This window comes from Palaemon carinicauda, chromosome 23 (genome assembly GCF_036898095.1).
Source record: "Palaemon carinicauda isolate YSFRI2023 chromosome 23, ASM3689809v2, whole genome shotgun sequence".
Lineage (NCBI taxonomy): Eukaryota > Metazoa > Arthropoda > Malacostraca > Decapoda > Palaemonidae > Palaemon > Palaemon carinicauda.
This window is the reverse complement of record NC_090747.1, coordinates 3,040,955-3,059,635: the sequence shown is the minus strand read 5'-3', so window position 1 is coordinate 3,059,635 and position 18,681 is coordinate 3,040,955.

The following is an 18,681-nucleotide window of genomic DNA, read 5'->3' as shown; positions in this document are numbered from 1 at the left end:
GCGAACTTTCTGTATTAAAAGGAAAGTGTCTTCTATGCATTTCATTTCATGAAAGAGCAAACCTTGAAATGGCGCTCTTTAAGCTAGTGACATCATTATCTGGGAGAAAAATTGCTTGCATACGTACTTCAACAACTACGTTACTTGATGTAATAAAAACGACTTCTTGTCTTTCTACTATAGTGCCATATTTAAAATCTATACTTTTAGTTTTAGAGCTCTTCCCACACGAGAAAAATGTCTTAGCGAACAATATCACTCCTAACAATAAAAACTTCATCTTGGAAACCTGTAATGAGAAAAATATATGTAATTACTCCTGTATTAAGAAGAAAAAACTTTTAACATATAATGTTCACAAAAATAAAAAAAAATAAAAATCATTCCCTCACTTCTTTCCCTCTTATTTTAATTTCCCATGTGAGCCAATGATACGATTCTCTCATCAGTGGGTTGGAATTCGTTTTGAACTCTAAACCTATTGGCCGTTAATATTTCCAAAATGTTAAAAGGGCCTTCAAACTTAGGTGTTAGTTTATAATTGAGTCCTTTACGTACATTTACCTGTATGTATACATTATCACCCACACTATATGTTTTAGTTGGCTTCGCTATTTTATAATGATTCCTTTTCATTATGATTTGTGATTCTTCTAAATTCTTTCGAAGGATTTGATAGATTAATTGTAGGCGTTAATACATGGAAAGGCGTTTTAACTGGGGTACCATACAATGCCTCGTGCGGTGACATTTTAATTGATATATGATATGAATGATTCAGAGTACTCAGTACCTCAGGTATTGCAATATCCCAGTTAGGGTCTGATCCTCCTAGTTTTACTCTTAATATGTTTAAAACCTTCCTTTTCGCTCTTTCCACTAGCCCATTCGACTCTTGGTGATAGATCATGGTATTGATTTTCTTTATGCTAAGGAATTCACACAATGAGGTAAGAAAGTGATTATTAAATTCTCCACCCGAGTCAGAGATTATCATATGTGGAATTCCATGTTCACAAATGTAACACTCGTAAAACTTCCTAGCGCATCCAATCGCAGTTTTAATTTTAAGCGCTTTTAGTTCTGTATATCGAGTCAATGCATCTACAACTACTAAGAGGTGCTTATTTCCTCTCTCTGACTCGTAAAATCCTGTTAATAAATCTAAATGTATCCTTTCAAAGGGTTGATTGGGCACGGGATAAGCCCCTATGCTGACAGGTGTTTTCGTATGCCCTTTGTTTTCCTGACATGTGCGACAATTAGCTATATGTTTTTTTTACATCTGTAAGCATCGTATGCCAATAAAACAATGATTTGGCTTTCTGTGACATTAATGAGAACCCTGGGTGTCCATGCAAAGGATTTGCATGCAACCAATTTAGGACAGTGGATATAAGTGAGATTGGTACCACTACCTGGTCGTTAGTTACATAGGGTGTATTGCGGGTTTTCCTTGTCACGGATCTACACAGAAGATTGTCTTTGATTAGATAATTCTGCTGCGTATACTTTATATATTCCTTTTCTTTACGATAGCCTTTCAAAGCATTTATAATTTTTTCTTATTTCTGATCTTTTCTTTGCTCAGTGTGTAATAATTCAGCACACCAGCCCAAATCTTCTTGTTTAGATATCGTTTTAACAATAGGCATGGATGTTGATATATCTATTAATTCAGCTAAAGGCTCCGTACAGGATGTCACGGGGTTACGTGATAATGCATCAGCAATGATGATATTTGCTTTCCCTGGTAAATACCCGATTCTCGCGCCAAAGTCTTGAATGATCAAATGCCACCGAGTTCGTTTGGGGGTGTGGCTCAAGCCTTTAACCCTTTCGCTGCGGATATTCAAATAGGATGTTGCACAGCTCTGTGCACATTTTCACCAAAAATTCAAAATGCTCTAAATTTAATGAAACTAAGTTTTTTTGTGTTCTATAACCTTTCTGTTTTTAGGATTTAACAATATTTTCACCTGAGTTTATCTCTTTATGCCTTAAATTCTTCGATAAATAGGTAAAAATTAAGAGAAATCACAAAAATTCCCTTCCAAAGATGATTTTATCAATTCCACTAATAATCCTTCACTCAATTTATCATTGTCTCATATATTTATTCTCTACATTAGTAATGCTTTTGTACACTTTATGGGTATTATATGTCTCAAAACATGGAATGATACAAAGAGGGGGCTGTTCAACAATTTGATCACAAAAATAAGTTTTTTGCTTTCTTTTACATTCGCCTTTACCTTTCATCAAGCAATTCTTTGGCAAGAAAGAGCATATAATACATTGGGGTTTGTGGTTTTTGTCAACATATTGAGCTGGAAAAGGCCTTTCAGTTAGTCTAGATTCCATTGCATTTGAAAATCTACCCTTCCTTTGACTTGTGCTCCGCTTATACCCTTCTAACGTAGTGTTAATCATTTTTCCCTGAATTTTATTTTCTATTCATCTTAGCAGTGGGATTCTGAATGTTGAAGCATATGTTTGAGTCTACTGATGCTGCTTCAATGATAAAATGCCAAATTGGTTGGTACCATTTCTGACTCTTTCTTTCGTAAGCATATGTTGAGTATAGCTGATCAAACTTATCAACTTCCCTCATATACTTATTGTATTCCACACGAACATCTGGATTGTCTATTTCTGTCACTTTTTTTTTTAATGAAGTTTCACTTTATATGTTACTACTGTGTCTTTTAAAGATACTTGGCAAGAAGTTGAGGCCAAATCACACATTTAAAAGAAAAGAAATAAAAATAATTCCTCAACCCAGAGTTAAATGGAAAAATTAAAAGGACAAAGTCAGCTGACTCCTAAAAGCAGAGCCATATCAAATGTCTTGCTAATAGTATAATATTACCATAATATACAACTATATATGAAATTTATGATACTGTGAAACAAGCCTTTATTAACAAATTATATCTTTATTAACAACTTGTATCACTAAATTATGCTGTTAAAAAATAAATCGACCGATAGGCAACTAACAGACTGAACGTCAGCTGACGAATGTAAACAAAGTTTCTGATTTAGGACACGAAACTTCTTTTCTCGTGAATGTGTTTGTTACTTGACTATTATTCATTTCATTTAGGTAATTTCTATTTTGATTTCTGAAAACACCATTATCTGTCACATTTTGAACATCCAATACTATGGAATACGTTTTTATGTGTGTAGTTGTCATGGCAACTGTTGAGCTCTAATGTAAACAAACTTTTACTTACGCTAAACGAACCTTGGAAAGCATGATATTACGATAATTCTATGAATAATATTGATTTATATCGGAAAAAAACATGCATATATATCATAATTTCATGTTGACACAACGTAAAAATAACAAAAAATTGCAGAAATCATAGAGTAAATGGGAGAAGAAAGACGAGAGCTTCAGAGAGTGGGTAGTTCATAAAATCGGCAACAGATGGCAGCATGTAGAAGCCAGATAAATCGTCAACAAAAGGCGCTAAGCTTAAAATTTCTTACACGGTGTGGAGTAAAGTTGTTCTCCGCAGTGAAAGGTTATGAATCTGAGTAAACTAAAGTCGTTCTCCGCAGTGAAAGGGTTAAAGAAGTCGGTTAGTGGTTTATGATCAGTAAGAACCTTAACGGGATAACTGTATAATATGAACTTAAAATGCACTAGTGAATTAACAATAGCTAGCCCTTCCTTGTCTATTACTGCATACTTACTTTCGGAAGTTCTCAGTTTTCGAGAATAAAAAGTGTAAGCAGGTTAAGACATACTCGGGAACAGTTGATTCCTTTAATGTACAAGAGTTGAATACAGATCAAGGGATAAGCGGGAACTGACTAGTGTCTTTTCCTGAACCCCGTGCAAAGAGATACACATAACAGGGAAAACATATCGTACATCAAGTTGAACATTCCTACACCTCCCCTTTAAGACCAAAGCTCCCCATTCAAAGCAAACATAGTATATTTAAAACATAAGTATAGATTTCTCCTTTTAGTTGCAAAAATAATAAAACTGGTAAAGGTGGTAACATGTGAAGCAAAAGGAAATCAGCTATAATAAAGATAGTCCTTCGGACACAGCGCTGGAACATACATGAATGGTAAACATGACAAGAGGAACACTTATTAAACCCAAATAATCAGGATTAAAGTATATGCACAAAACTTGACATGTTTAGGGGATATTTATTAAACACAACTAAAATGAGTTACTCTGTAATATAATCATCTTGCCATTGCGGAGGACGATGTACCCTAGTGCTACTTCTCTCCTGGGTGGGTACTGGGCCAGCCTCCCCCGAGGCGGTGGGAGTAGGTTCTCCCTCAGGTGGTGTGGGTGGCAGGGATCTCAAATGCTTGCGATTTCTTGTTGAAATTCTTCCGCTCCCGTCTAACCTTATACGATATTGGCGGTAGCTATTCTTTTCAATAACCACCCCGCTTCTATTCCAGGCTCGTGTAGTCACATCCTGGATAGCTACCCTCTCACCTATTTGTAGGGGGGAAAGATCCTTAGCTTTCTCGTTATACTTAAATGATATTCGTTGCTCAACAACGCTTCTTTCCCTCTCTCTTGCGGACAAGGTTTCCGACCAATGCTCGGTGACGAAATGATAACTTTTTAACATTGGCACCGAATCTCGAAGTTGGCGACCCATGGCCAGCTGTGCAGGAGACTTATCTATACCACGTAATGGTCTATTTCTATACTGCAATATTGCCTGAGCTACCTTGTCATTGTCTAGCCCTCCATCAGGTAGAGTATTGCCCATTAATGTTCGTTTGGCGGTGCGCACAGCAGCTTCTGCCCGCCCATTGGACTGGGGGTAGTGAGCAGACGACACTCTCATAGATACTCCCCACTTGCCGAAGAAATGTCTCATTTCCATGCTCGTTAGATTCGTGCCCTTGTCCACTGATATTTCTTCAGGTGCTCCCCACTGCATAAAATATCTTCTAAAAACTGGGATCAATCTCGCGGATGTAGTTCCTTTAGCGAAGAAATAAATTTCCATCCATCCAGTCAGTCGATCGGCGTAGACCATATACTGCCTCCCTGCTACTTGAAATAAATCTGCAACAGTTCTCTGAAATGGATATTCGGGAGGGGGAGTGTATATAATAATTTCCCTTTGTTGCGAAGGTGCCGCAACGTTGCAATCATGACACTGTGCCCTATAATTTGCCAAGTCACCCTCAATCCCAGGCCAATAAACCGCCTGTCGTGCTCTTCTGATCATGGAGTCAGTTGATTGATGACCTGAATGTAAATTGGTTGCAATGCGTAAACGTAGTACCTCCGGAACTACCAGACGAACATGCCCCTCGTCATATGCATATGTGACTAATCCTTCAATGACACTCAGTCTATCACGTACATTGAAAAAAGGTTTTAGGCAGGGCTCCACTTGAGACCTTGACGACGGCCAACCCCCTTCGCTGACACGTCGCTGCAATAGTAAATAATCAGGATCCTTCTCTGCTTCCCCCCTCAGGGTAGCCCAGTCCATAGTAATGACGTCATACGCCAGCGATGACGTCATGGAGGCAATACAAATTTCGTTCATAAGTTCCTCCTCTTCTTCGTCCTTGACGGTAGTTTCACTGCGAATCACTGGGTATCTTGATAACGTATCGGCTGCCGAATTCTTCTTCCCCGGCAAATATCTTATGGTAAAACTATATTGCATAGTTTTCTCCTTCAACCTTAGTAGTCTCGGGTTTGCAATGTCTTTTAGGCTCCTATCCCCAAAGAGTTTTACCAAAGGTCTATGGTCCGTGATTAAAATGAAATTCGGGCATCCCAGTAAAAACAATCTCGATTTCCTAAGGCACCATACTACTGCAGCCGCTTCCCCCTCAATGACGGCATAGCCGGCCTCCGCCTCCGTCAGGTGCCTGGTGCCACATAATGCCAGTTTCCATCCCCCCTTACAACAAAAAGGGGCACTGAGATCCTCGCAATTGCAATATTGTTGCAATATAACAAATCCCATTCCTTCTATGCACCAATCGGTAACAACAGCAGTGCGCCTTGTCTTATCATAATATGTCAGTCCATCGCCCAACATCTTGCAAATGCTGTCCCGGGCTGCAAAAAAACTGTTTTGAAGGCGTTGGTCCCAATAAACTTTCCGATGGGGGGATTTCTTGAGAAGATCCCTGAATGGTTCCATTACTGGTGCTACAGCCACGAAAGGTGCAATTTGGTTCACAAGTCCAAACCAAGATCTTATATCCGTGATAGTTGGGCTTACAGGCATGGGGAAGTTCTTAATGGCACTCATACGCTCATTAGAAGGCCTATAATTATCCCAATCAAGTTCGTACCCCACAAACTCTACCTGTCTTTGACAAAATCGGAATTTATCCGGATTCTGCGTAATACCATTATCTCCACATAATTGCAAAAAATCACAAGTATGCCAAAAGGCTCCCTCAACACTGTCGTCATATAACAACACGTCATCTATGCACTTGTACTTTCTGTGTACATCAATAATGACGTCATCGAACCTTTTCGTGTATGCATCGGGGGCCGCGCAATGACCCTTAGGTGTTCGACAATACTGGTATCTCCCCCATGGTGTAATAAACGTTGTCAACTGTCGGCTCTCCTCATCTAATGGCACCTGGTGGAATCCGGCATAGGCATCAACTACAGTCTTGTATGTACGAAGTGGCACACCCGAGACCATGTCAAAAGGAGCACATGTGTGATGCGTTTCTCATTTGCAATTCTTATTAAGCTCTTGATAGTCCACGGTCCTCTGTGGTTTACCATTTTTCTTTGCTACTACTACCATCCTCGCACACCAGTCCGTAGCTGTACCAGCAGGGACCTCTCTAATTACTCCTAATTTGACATCTTCGTCGAGCTGAGCCTTAACATCGGCCTCCCAATGCTTAGGGACTGGTATAGGTGTATGACACGCATAGGGGATGGCACCTTCCCTCAGGTGAATGTGGTGAGGGGCTCCTTTCATCATCGGCAGAGGGTTTCTTGAAACGTTGAACGTAGTCTTCGCAAAACGTTGCAGTAGCCAGTCCCTCAGCCTAGGGACATTCTCCTCCGTGGCAGCGTATGGCATCTCGCGCTGACGACCACCACCCCCTACCCGTGTGCAAACGTTTTCTTCAGGCGTTTGGCGGGGGTTAGTCGACGCAGAGGGTTTCCGAGTGACGTCATTCACGGTGGCGACAGTATGATTGGGAAACTTTGTATGCACTAGACCTAGTGATTTACACACTCCTAAAGACATATAAAAACGGGTAGCACCCTGCACAACGATAACACTAGTGCTCACTGATTTATCACCCAATTCTATTAGCATATCAACAGACCCATATATTCTCAATAACTTCTCATTGCGTGATTTACAATGACATTACACCGAGAGAGATTAGGTACCTTCAAACCCAATTTTGGTAACAAATCTACCCCTACTATACACACTTCTGCCCCTGTGTCTGGAACAGCCTCAACAACGACACACTCACATGAGAACTCATGCTTAACCTTTATTTTCACCGTCGGCAGTTTCCCCAATGCCGCACATAGGCCTACCTGGCGATTGTCCGCAGGTGGATAGGCAACAGTGCATGACGTAACAGACGCGTCCACGATAGGCGCCGTTTTGGCGGGCTGTTGCCCCCCTTGACGACAGAATTTAGCAAAGTGCCCCACAATACCACACTGAAAACAGTTAACATTATCAGCAGGACATTTTCCCTGCCAATGAGAACGACCACCACACTTTTTACACCTAGTATCTGACTTACTGCTACCAGCAGGTTTCAAGCTACTACGGCCACGGCCGTGTCCCTTGTCACTATTATTAGACCTATAGCTAGCAATAATTTTACTTTCACCTTCTAACCCACTGTCAACTAGGCCTAAGCCTATCTCATCCCCTTTTACCAAACTAGCTACGTTTGCCCTTACACGAGCGCTAATACTATCCTTTTCTGCAGATTCATAAATTTCACATTTACGTAGCAATTTCTGCACAGTATTGAAAACCTCATGATCCTGTAGGATCTCTTGTTTAAGTCCCACATTGCTTAAACCACTTGTTATCCACTGAACTAACACAAAATCATTCAGATCAGCTCGACAATGGGGACACTTAAACCCACAATCTAAGGCCAATTGTTGGCACCTATGCACAAAAGATTTCGCGGTTTCTTGATCGCCTTGTTGAGCTGAGAAAAACTTGTCCCATGCCACTGCCTTATTCACAGACTTCGTCGTGATCTCCTCCAGTCTGTCAAATGCCTCAGAGGCCGTTAATGAGTTCCACTGAACCTCTGAGTGCGTTGCATCTATAGCCATCCTTAACTTCTCATCGCAGTTTAACCGGATACTAATAAGTGCATTCTCTCCTGAGACGTTTCCTAAGGCCAGTCAATCACTCATAGAGCGACACCATTCTCGAAAACTGCTTTGTGTCATCTCATAGCTACACTTCTCAGGGCACATCGCCCTAACACCTGCCGAGGCTGAACCATGTGGTCTTCCTTGTGCCATGAGGCCAACCAAAGCCTGTAACAAGTCCTGTCCCCCGTGGCGCCGGCGTGCCGGTGTTGCATTCCTGCTTGCAGTGCCCCTGGGGGAACGTCTTGCTGTGCCCCTGGGTGTGTTGTGATGGCCTCGTCTCAGCATCTTGTAGGTCCTGCTTTGGAACGAGATTCACTGCGCCATGTAAGCAGGTTAAGACATACTCGGGAACAGTTGATTCCTTTAATGTACAAGAGTTGAATACAGATCAAGGGATAAGCGGGAACTGACTTGTGTCTTTTCCTGAACCCCGTGCAAAGAGATACACATAACAGGGAAAACATATCGTACATCAAGTTGAACATTCCTACGAAAAGCTATCGGGAAAAATTGTTTTTCATATTGCTGAAGCAATACCCCACCTACTCCAAAGTCTGAGGCGTCTGTTGCAATGAAGAATTCCTTACCGAAGTCAGGAAATTTTAAGATAAGAGAACTACAGAGTTCATCTTTCAAGCTATTAAACGCCTGTTGATGCTGCTCAGACCATATGAAATCTACGCCCTTCTTCGTAAGATCAGTTAAGGGAGCGGCTATTATTGAATAATTGCGTATAAAACACCTGTAATATCCACTACAACCCAGAAATTGCTGTATTCCATTGACATTAGTAGGTATCGTAAAGTTACGGATAGCCGACACCTTATCATGGACTACTTTAAGACCTTGGCTTGACACCGTAAAACCCAAATAGACTAATTCTGTTTTGAAAAATTCACACTTACTAATCTTTACCCTTAAGTTATGTTGTCTTAGTCTCTGTAGTACTAGTTCTAATTTACGTAGATGTTCTTCTAAGGTGTTGGAAAAGATTACAAGGTCGTCCATATAAGCATGCAATATATCCCCTAGCAAGTCTCCAAACACTATGTTAATCATTCTTGTAAATGTTATGGGAGCACAACATAAACCAAAAGGCATCCGTAAAAATTCATAATGTCCCCTGGGTGTGCTGAAAGCTGTGTATGGGATACTATTTTCTTCTAATGATATCTGGTGAAAGCCTTTAAGTAAGTCCAAACTGGTAAAATATTTATTCTGACCTAACAAAGATAAAATATCGTCAGTATATGGCACTGGGAATCGATCAGGGATCGTTTCCTCATTTAGGCGACGGAAGTCTGCGCAGATACGCCATGTTCTATCTTTTTTCGGCACAACTATTAATGGAAAATTATAAGGGCTGTTCGATTTCCTAATGACTCCTTCTTCTAGCAATTTACCTAATTCATCATTTATTTCATTTTGAAATTTCATAGGGAGTCTGTACGAGGGTACATAGATAATTTTCTGCTTGTCCTTTTACCTTATTTGATGCTTGATCACATCTGTTTTTCCTAAGGATCCATCCATAGTGGAAAACACATCATGATATTCAGTTAAAAGTCCAAAAAATTTCTGCTGAATTTCTTCGTTTTGAATGTCTTTATTGATTTTATTTTTAATAGATTGCAAAAGGGATTCATCCACAACTTATTGAGCGTGATTAATTCCAGCGACGGTAAGAATATGATGTTTATATACCTCTACATCCAAGATATGTTGATTTTTATAAATTACTAAAGTGGTATTTAAATTTTTACAGACTTCAATATTACATTGTTGATATGAGCCTACTATATAAATAGCTTGTGTGACAGACAATCCGTTAGTTCTCAAAGTGTCGGAAAGGATTATTATTTCAGTTCCCAGAAATGTTTTCTTTACTTGCACTATTAGATTCGAAGGTACGTTCGGCTCGATAGATTGCGTGCAAGATGATATTACGGGTGAACGAGAATTCTGTTGGGTAGCGTATATTATTTCTTTATTAGTGAGACAAGTTACTGGTTCTTCAACGTACGTCACAGTTTTATTTGCCGTCTCCTTTTTATCCAAAACTGATTTTAAGGTATTAGAAGACTTATAGAATTTTCGTTTGATATACACGCAGTGCTTGGCAGGGGCTAAGATAATGTTTTGATTACCCATAGATGGGTATCCTATAATGACAGCTGGATACATATCAATGTTTTGTACAACAACAAATGTATCGGCAAACGTGCGCTTACCGACCTTGAACTGAACATGAGTTACGCCTAATACATTTAATTCATTATTTCCTATAACCGAGAGCCTTACTCCGGACCTTTCTATTGGGAAATTCGAAAACAACAAATGATGTGTCCTCAAATCCATGATATTACGTGGACTACCAGTCAAAAAATAATGTAAAGGACCGGTGTTCTAAATTTACAGCATATAATGTTGGTCGTAACTCATTTTGGCTTATTATTGTATGAATTCGTTACAAATCTACGGGAGCATGCACTGATTTATTTAATTCGGCCAAGTGTTTCATAGGAATATCTTTTGCCTCACAATGATCTGGTAAAACATTAAATGGATTATTCAATACTACTGATGTTGATACGAATGACCTTGACCCAACATCACTCTCTTCCCCACTGGAGTTCATTATGTGGTATTTGATTTGCTCTACACATTCTGAAAATTAGTCTGATCTTGCGAGTTCTTATTTGACGACCCAGGATCAGCATTATTAGAAGAACTGTTTGTTTGTTTTTCATTCTGAACTACATTGACGTTTGGCTGTTTCTTCTTATTGAAATGAGGATTTTTCTTTTTATTTCCATATGGAACTGACTGTGGAATTGACTGTGTATATCTAGGATTCTGTTGTGTCTTACGCGAGTAGCACTGACTATGTGAATGAGTCGAACTATTATGTAACGAACAGAATCTTGTTCTGCAGTCCGCAATCAAGTGACCTTGACGTTTGCAATTATAACAAGTCATTCCTGCAACTTGACTATTATTAAATACGTTTACTTGTTGTGGCTTTGTTTAATTTTTTGCAAAAGCTTGTGTAAACACAAGATAAAGATCAGGACACTTAGACATATGTTTCTTTATCTGTTTATATACATCCAATTCCGTACTTGCTGGCATTAACTTTTTATCAAAACACCGCACTAAAGCTTTAGGCAATATAAGTGTCATGCAAGTTAAATACATTAATCGTAAGAAATCTTTCACGGAGATGTTATCTCTAGTAACCGAAGTGGAATAACCTAAAATATCTTGATACTCGTTAAGCGTATCGGCTATGAGAGCTGCTCTCTCAATAACATTAAGCCGAGTCATAGTGGCTTGATTGAGTGTATTTCTTAATGTTAAAACTACATCTAAGGCTTCCTCACCTCCATAGACCGCACATAGCCTAACTTTGAAATCATCCCGGGTAACTGCCTCTTGATATGAAACTCCCCTTAAGTACGCACTCGCATTTGCTTTAGAAAAGACTATAAAACTTTTAGCTTCCTGTAATTGTACAAATGAGTCTATAATATGTTTAGCATTTAAATGGGCATCGACGGAGGAAATCCGTGACTCCATATTCTGAGGCAAGAACCCATTAACCCGACCTGGAAAAGGAAGGATTGCAGAACGAGCTTTTACTAGTGTCACAATGGGAGGGGGGTTACCATGTCCTGGGGTTGGGTCACTCGGTCCAGGGGTGGGGCTCACAGGAGGCGTCATGTTTACTGTACTTCTTTTTCTATCTCTACGACTCCTTGCAATCCTATCAAAATATCTATATGAATACAAACGTCCACTGCGTAAACGCATAAGCACTAAATGATAAAGATTATAACAAAATCCCCCAAAACAATGATACTAATATAAAGATATTTCCCGAGAACTTCTGAATGGAAACGGAATTTGCACAGAGAGAAAAAAAAATTTTAGACGAGAATTCGCAGTTGAATACAGTTTCCTTAAATGAAAGAAAATTAAAGATTAGCAAACAACTCACCCCAGCAATAATGGACGATTGACTCGTGATAACTACACTTCACTGTCTAAAACTGAAATGAATAAAGAAAATGTACTTAGCTTCGGTTTATATGGGTGTAGGGTGATGTCGTCATTTCCTCTCCCTCGCACTGGATTGTTTCTTCTTATTGAAGTTTGGGTGAATGTTTTCGGTCCAATTTCTGTTGAATGTAATGCTTCCTAGATATGTTTCTTTAATGTTTAGTAAACGTTGAATGTTAGTCCTTGGTCTTCTTTGGATGTTGATTGAAGATCCAGTTCCTCAGTTTGTATAACATTTATTTGTTAGTATTAAATGTTTCCATATCTTCGGTGGACGTAGATACTTATTCAAAATTGTAGATTCATTACTGTTGATTTCTTGAAGATCTTTCTCTGGTTATTAGAGTTTTAATTGTAGATTCTTGAAGATCTATCTCTGGTTCTTTGAGTTTTACCGCTGCCACCATTTATTGGTGTGCTACTGTTATTAACACACATTTGGGTTCCCATCAAAAGTCATCTTCAATGTGTTGTATATTAGACTTGGTATGTTACATCTTCAAGTAAAGTCTAGGTAAGTTAACTTTAAAATAGTTTATTCTTAAAAAACAGATATTAACATCTCCATCACAGGAGTATAGATGGTTTGGTCGGATGACCATTCCGTATGACATCTAAGTAAGAACTACCACAAATATCCATATTCATGTTAAAGTTTATTTAGTTATATCAGCACTTATGATTTATTGTAAACACAACATTAATACCGGAAGGTACTTAGTTCCGTTCTCAGAGACTACTCTTTCCCGCGGCTTGGTTGTGTTTACTCTTCATGAAAAATGTAACCTTGCTAAGGTTTGGCATTCGCATCCTGTTTATGATATGACTATGGCATTTCTCACACTTCTCCTACTTTTTAGGTCATGTGTTTTAAACATGTAATATATATATATATATATATATATATATATATATATATATATATATATATATATATATATATATATATATATATATATATATATATATACATTAGCTCGGTCAGCTACCTAAATTTTTGAAAATTTAACAATACGTCAAAATGTTTACTAGGAGTGTGACTGGATATATATATTATTTTTTTTTTGTTAACTTTAGCCATAAGCAAATGAGGATGAATTTTCAAATAGGCACATTAAAAAATATAATGCCTACTTAACAAATATTGACAAAACAAAAAAAAATTCATGATAAATAAAGATCATATATATGGTACATTGCTAGCAAACGATTATATGGTACCAAAAAAAAAAATACTGATATACATATGATTCGGAAACTTTGTTAAAGAATAGTTGTTACCTTTGTTAAAAATATAGATTATTATAATGCGGTAACTAATAAACTTATTTGTTACCTTGGTAAAGATATACTTTTAGTGCACAAACACGAATTCCTGGTACGTACATTTACCACGGTTTCGTACACACACAAACACACATATATATATATATATATATATATATATATATATATATATATATATATATATATATATATATATATATATATATATATATATATATATATATATATATATATATATATATATATATATATATATATATATATATATATATATATATAGAATAGATGTTACCTTTGTCAAAATATAGATTATCATAATACAGTGACTAATAAAAATATTTGTTACCTTGGTAAAGATATACTTTTAGTGCACAAACACGAATTCCTGGTACGTATACGTACCACGGTTTCGTACATATATATATATTTTTGTGCTCAAGCCATGGCGTCCTGATGGAAGGTTCTTTTTTGGTAGCTTCCTTGGGTATATAGCTACTAAATATTCCCAGAGAATTTAACCACAGGTTATCACAGAATTCTAACTTCTGGAACGAGTATCCTAAAGGTTTCCCTTTAAGACATCGTATAACAACAGGGGACGCATGTATTAACGCGTCACATAGCTATCTACACCCTACATAGAGTTAACACTTCGATGTGTAGGGGCGGAGAATAGCTGGGGAGCCGTTCCACAGCTAATCTCGTTCGTGGCTACTTTTGGTACTCGAGACGTAAACAAACGGGCGCCATTGCTAAATGACGTCACGTCCGTCCTCATCTTTCGTTTAGTAGCTTGCCTTACTAGTCGGACTTTTCCCTGTGCGTACTTTATCGACTTGCATCTTAGCCATGTCTCTACCCTCGGCCTCGCCTTCTTCTGGAAAGTTGAGTACAAGGTTCCAGTATTGTTTAAATAAGCTCTGACCGGAAAGTAACTTTTACTTTTCGAGATATTTGATGTTTTGTGGCAGAGCTGTGCCTCGACCGGACCCGCCATTTTATGGCGTCGCTGCTGTTTTGCATGCCTTATTTAGATAGCCTAAACAGCGTTCTCCGGCCTCTTCAACTAATCGATACTATTAGTTATTTAGTCTTCATAGCTAGGAACTTTTTATATCGTGTTTTGATGCCTTGTTATCGGTCATCATTTGACCCCATACCAGTTGGCTAGTCTAGCCCCTAGGCCAGAGCGCCTAACATCAGTGTTCATGCATGATATATTTCAGTGATCCTAGGTTTAATTATGAAGATAGTGGCATTATTTTACAATACTATTGACTGTGATGCAAGTGTTTTCGCCTTCAGGGACCATATAAGGGACAGGTTAGATAGTGTGCCTTTCTAACCTAACCTACAAGTAGGACCCCTATATACTTCCTTCATCCCCTGCCTTAGGGCATCCCCTCTGTGTAGCCTTGCTCCCCCTACCACGTAAGGGGATCAAGCTCTTATCAGAGTATTTATCGCTTCTCTGTCCCCCCCTAAGGGAATGATCCCCCCTTAGGGTTGCGTCCGAGAATGAGGAACGGCTAGCCCGTCCTCTATTGCTGGGGCTAGGTCTCCGACCTTTCCTGCAATAGCGATACGTCTTCCATCCTTCCTAGTTCAGGGTGTAACATCCCTGCTCTAGGTTAGGTTTTGGGGGAGTTAGCTCTGTACCTTGCTGAAACGATACCCATGCACCGTTTTCAGACAGGCTGCCTTACCTTAGGCTAGGGAGTGTCCTCCCTTCCTTGGTGGCCGCTTTGGTACAGAGCCTCCTCCACAGAAGACCCTTCTCTTCTCCCCTCCCCACCTATCTCTTGTATGGCCTAGCCTATACTCAGGTTAGTCTATACCCATCTGTCCCCTGTCCTACAACTCCTCCTTAGGGTGGAGTGATAGGGCTACCTTGAGCTCCTGTGTGCAGTCCGCTCTGGTACATATACCCTTCATAGTGTCCTATGGGGTTAGCCACTGGATGCGTTCTGTCTGCAGGGGTTCTCCCCCCTCTTGGGTGTTCCCTAGCCCTCCCTTGGGCTACCTTGGCTCCCGGTCCTCTGCGGCCCCTGCTTCTGGTTGATAGGGCTAGCCTCTTTCATGGGTACACCCACTCAGGTGGGATGTCTTGGGGTCCGTAGCCGTGCCCCTACATCCCTCCCTCTGTCTCTTTCACTATCCCGGTGCCGGTCCCTTGCCGCCTCCCCTGTCGGTGATACCCACCTCCTACCTTGGTGACTTATCCCTTGCCCTCTGGGCCGCCAGTCCTCCGTGTGCTGGGGGACTGCCGCCTTCCACCGGCTTCCAGCCGATGGCCTTCCCTCTTACCTCATAGCTTCGGTCGTCCGTCCACCGGCCCGGCCCCTGGAGTGCCGGCATCCACTGCCGGAAGTCCGGTTCTGCTATAACCATCCTTGTTCCTGTCACAGAGCCGGCAACCTTTGGCTGCCGGAGCCGCCGCTCCCCACCGGCGTCCCGCCGCTGTGCCGGCGGCCGCCACCCTGATATTACTCCTGACTTTTATATTTGTCTTCCCTAATGCCAGGAACTCTGCTGGAGCGGCCTCCGGCGTGCCGTCGGTCTGCCGGAGCCTTCCTGAGGCGTCAAGGCAATTGGCACCCCTTCTACTAGCTATCATCTCATGTTGATAGCCCTACATCACAACCAGATGGTTTGATTACGTAAATGGATAGGTATTATCTTACCGTTCTATTAGTAACCATGCTGTCTTCTTGCATATCACAGATTTCCAGCATGCTGTGTGTATCTTAGCACGGCTGGTTGCCGGAAACCGTTACCCTATGGAATCTTCTACGTTCCCAGTTCTAGGGTCTGAGTAGCCTCAGTCCTAGTTTTATATCCTTGACAATTCCAAATAGAATTCCCACTGCCTTCGGGCATTCCATGTCGAATTCTGTCCTGTGCCTTCGGTCACAACAAATTGTCTATGGATAAGGTCACGGTAACCAGCCGGGCGGGTTACACGGAGTATGTATCTATCTCCTTCTTTTCCGCCCTTTTTCTGATCATCACACTTAATATTAAGTTAAAGATTAATCAATTAATATTTATCTTTAGAATAGAAGTCATCCTTATGACTCCCCCATACTCATGTTCTCTTTCTCTTACAGGAGGAGCAACTGAAGTGCGACCACGGCTTCTGTGCAGTGAAGCGCCCGCACTTTTATGGGCACACGGCGTGTAGAACCCACGCCCCTTGTGCCAACAAGAAAGGAGATCTGAAGTTCTGGGACCCGCAGAACTGTACGGTCTGCCAGGAACGCCTGGTCGACGCGTTCAATAACCCTCCTTCAGCGGAGGTTAGGGACGCTTCTCGAGAGAAGCTACGCAGATGGGTGCGTGGCTTCCAGAAGAACGCCACTGGACCGTAACTTGCCACTGAAGACTTGAGGGCCTTACTGTTCCCAAAGGCATCCCCAGACTCTGTGGTCCCCAAGGATCAGATCCCCACCGTCCAGATCTCGGTGGAACCCGATGTTGTCATGGCCCAGTCCATGCACGAGTGTCACTTGGATACCGAAAACGCGGAGCGCATGTCGGAGATTTCGGAGACAACGGAGAGGAACCTCATGGCCCAAGAGTTGGACTATGAAGAGGACCAGGTGGAATACACCGAGTCGGAGCAGGAGGTCGCTCCGCCTTCCACCACCGCCCCAACTCCTACACCGACGGAAGTATCTCTCCCGTGTACCTCCGCCACCCCGGATCCCATCCCAACCGCCCAGGAGATGTTCCGTATGCTTGAAGCGCTTATGGACAAGAAACTCCAAGTGACACATGAGTACATCAGGTCCATGGGAAGTTCCAAGGTGCCGAAAAGGATTTCGGTTAAGGACCTCCCGGTATGCTCGCACGCCAACCCCTGGAGGTATGCCGAGCACATGCCCATCGCAACGGGCAGGATCTTCATCAGCGAGAAGGTCGGCTCGGTTGCCCTGGAAGAAGTGGAGTTCTTCCCGAGTTTCGAGGCTTATCCGGACTGTTACGTCCGGCTTCGATCCGAACCTGCCTCTAAAGAAGAGACCGAACCTAAGGAGGTGATAGTGTTCGATCTCCCGAAGGCCCAGGCTATGTTGGTCAATGCTTTTAAAAGTAGGGGTTTTACCTGCTCAAAGCTTCCGGCGCTGAGCAAGAAGCACCCTACCTACGTCACAACTGATGATGCGATCCTCCCCTTTATGGAAAAGGCCTTCGCTGCGTGTCACAAGGCAGTGGAAGAAGGGAAGCCTTACCCTGCACTGGAGGAGTGCAGACCCTTCTCCCTGGTGACTCCCCCCGATGTTCGACACTGGAAGGATATCCAGCATACCTTCGTGGTGGGAAAACTAGATCCTGACGTTGCTGGACGTCAGTTTAATGAAGACCTCCCGAAACTTAATGACCATCTCCTTCGTCGGGAACAAGACACAAAGGAAAGGCTCGCAGCATCCATGTCCCTCAAAGTACAGCTTGACGTCATGGCTGGTGACACTAGAGTCCCCGACCACTACATGGTGCTCGCTAAATCGCATATGGCGACTCTGGTTAAGGACCTGTACAGCTTCATGAAGGCTCGGAGAGCCTGTCGTGAATTTGTGTTCTCAAGTGCCACAGTGAGACACGAACCCCGGAGGCTGATTTCCTCCAACATCTGGGGTAAACTCCTCTTTCCCTCTGATCTTGTGAAAGAAATCACCGACAAGGCCGCCACTGAGAACAGGAACCTTCTCAACAAGTGGGGCATGTTGAAGAAGAGGAAATCCTCTCAGGACGATGGCCCTCAACCTAAGAGGAAATTCTCCTAGCCAAAACCCCAGCAACGTCAACAGAGACGGCAGTTTCCGGGATCCGCTACTCCCCAAGTGGCTGCTCAGCCACAGCAGACCTTTCAACTGGTCACCCAACCGGTTTTGTCCCAGTCACCGGTTTTCACCCCTGCCTTTGAGCAACAGACGACTACCTTTCGTCCCAAAGGT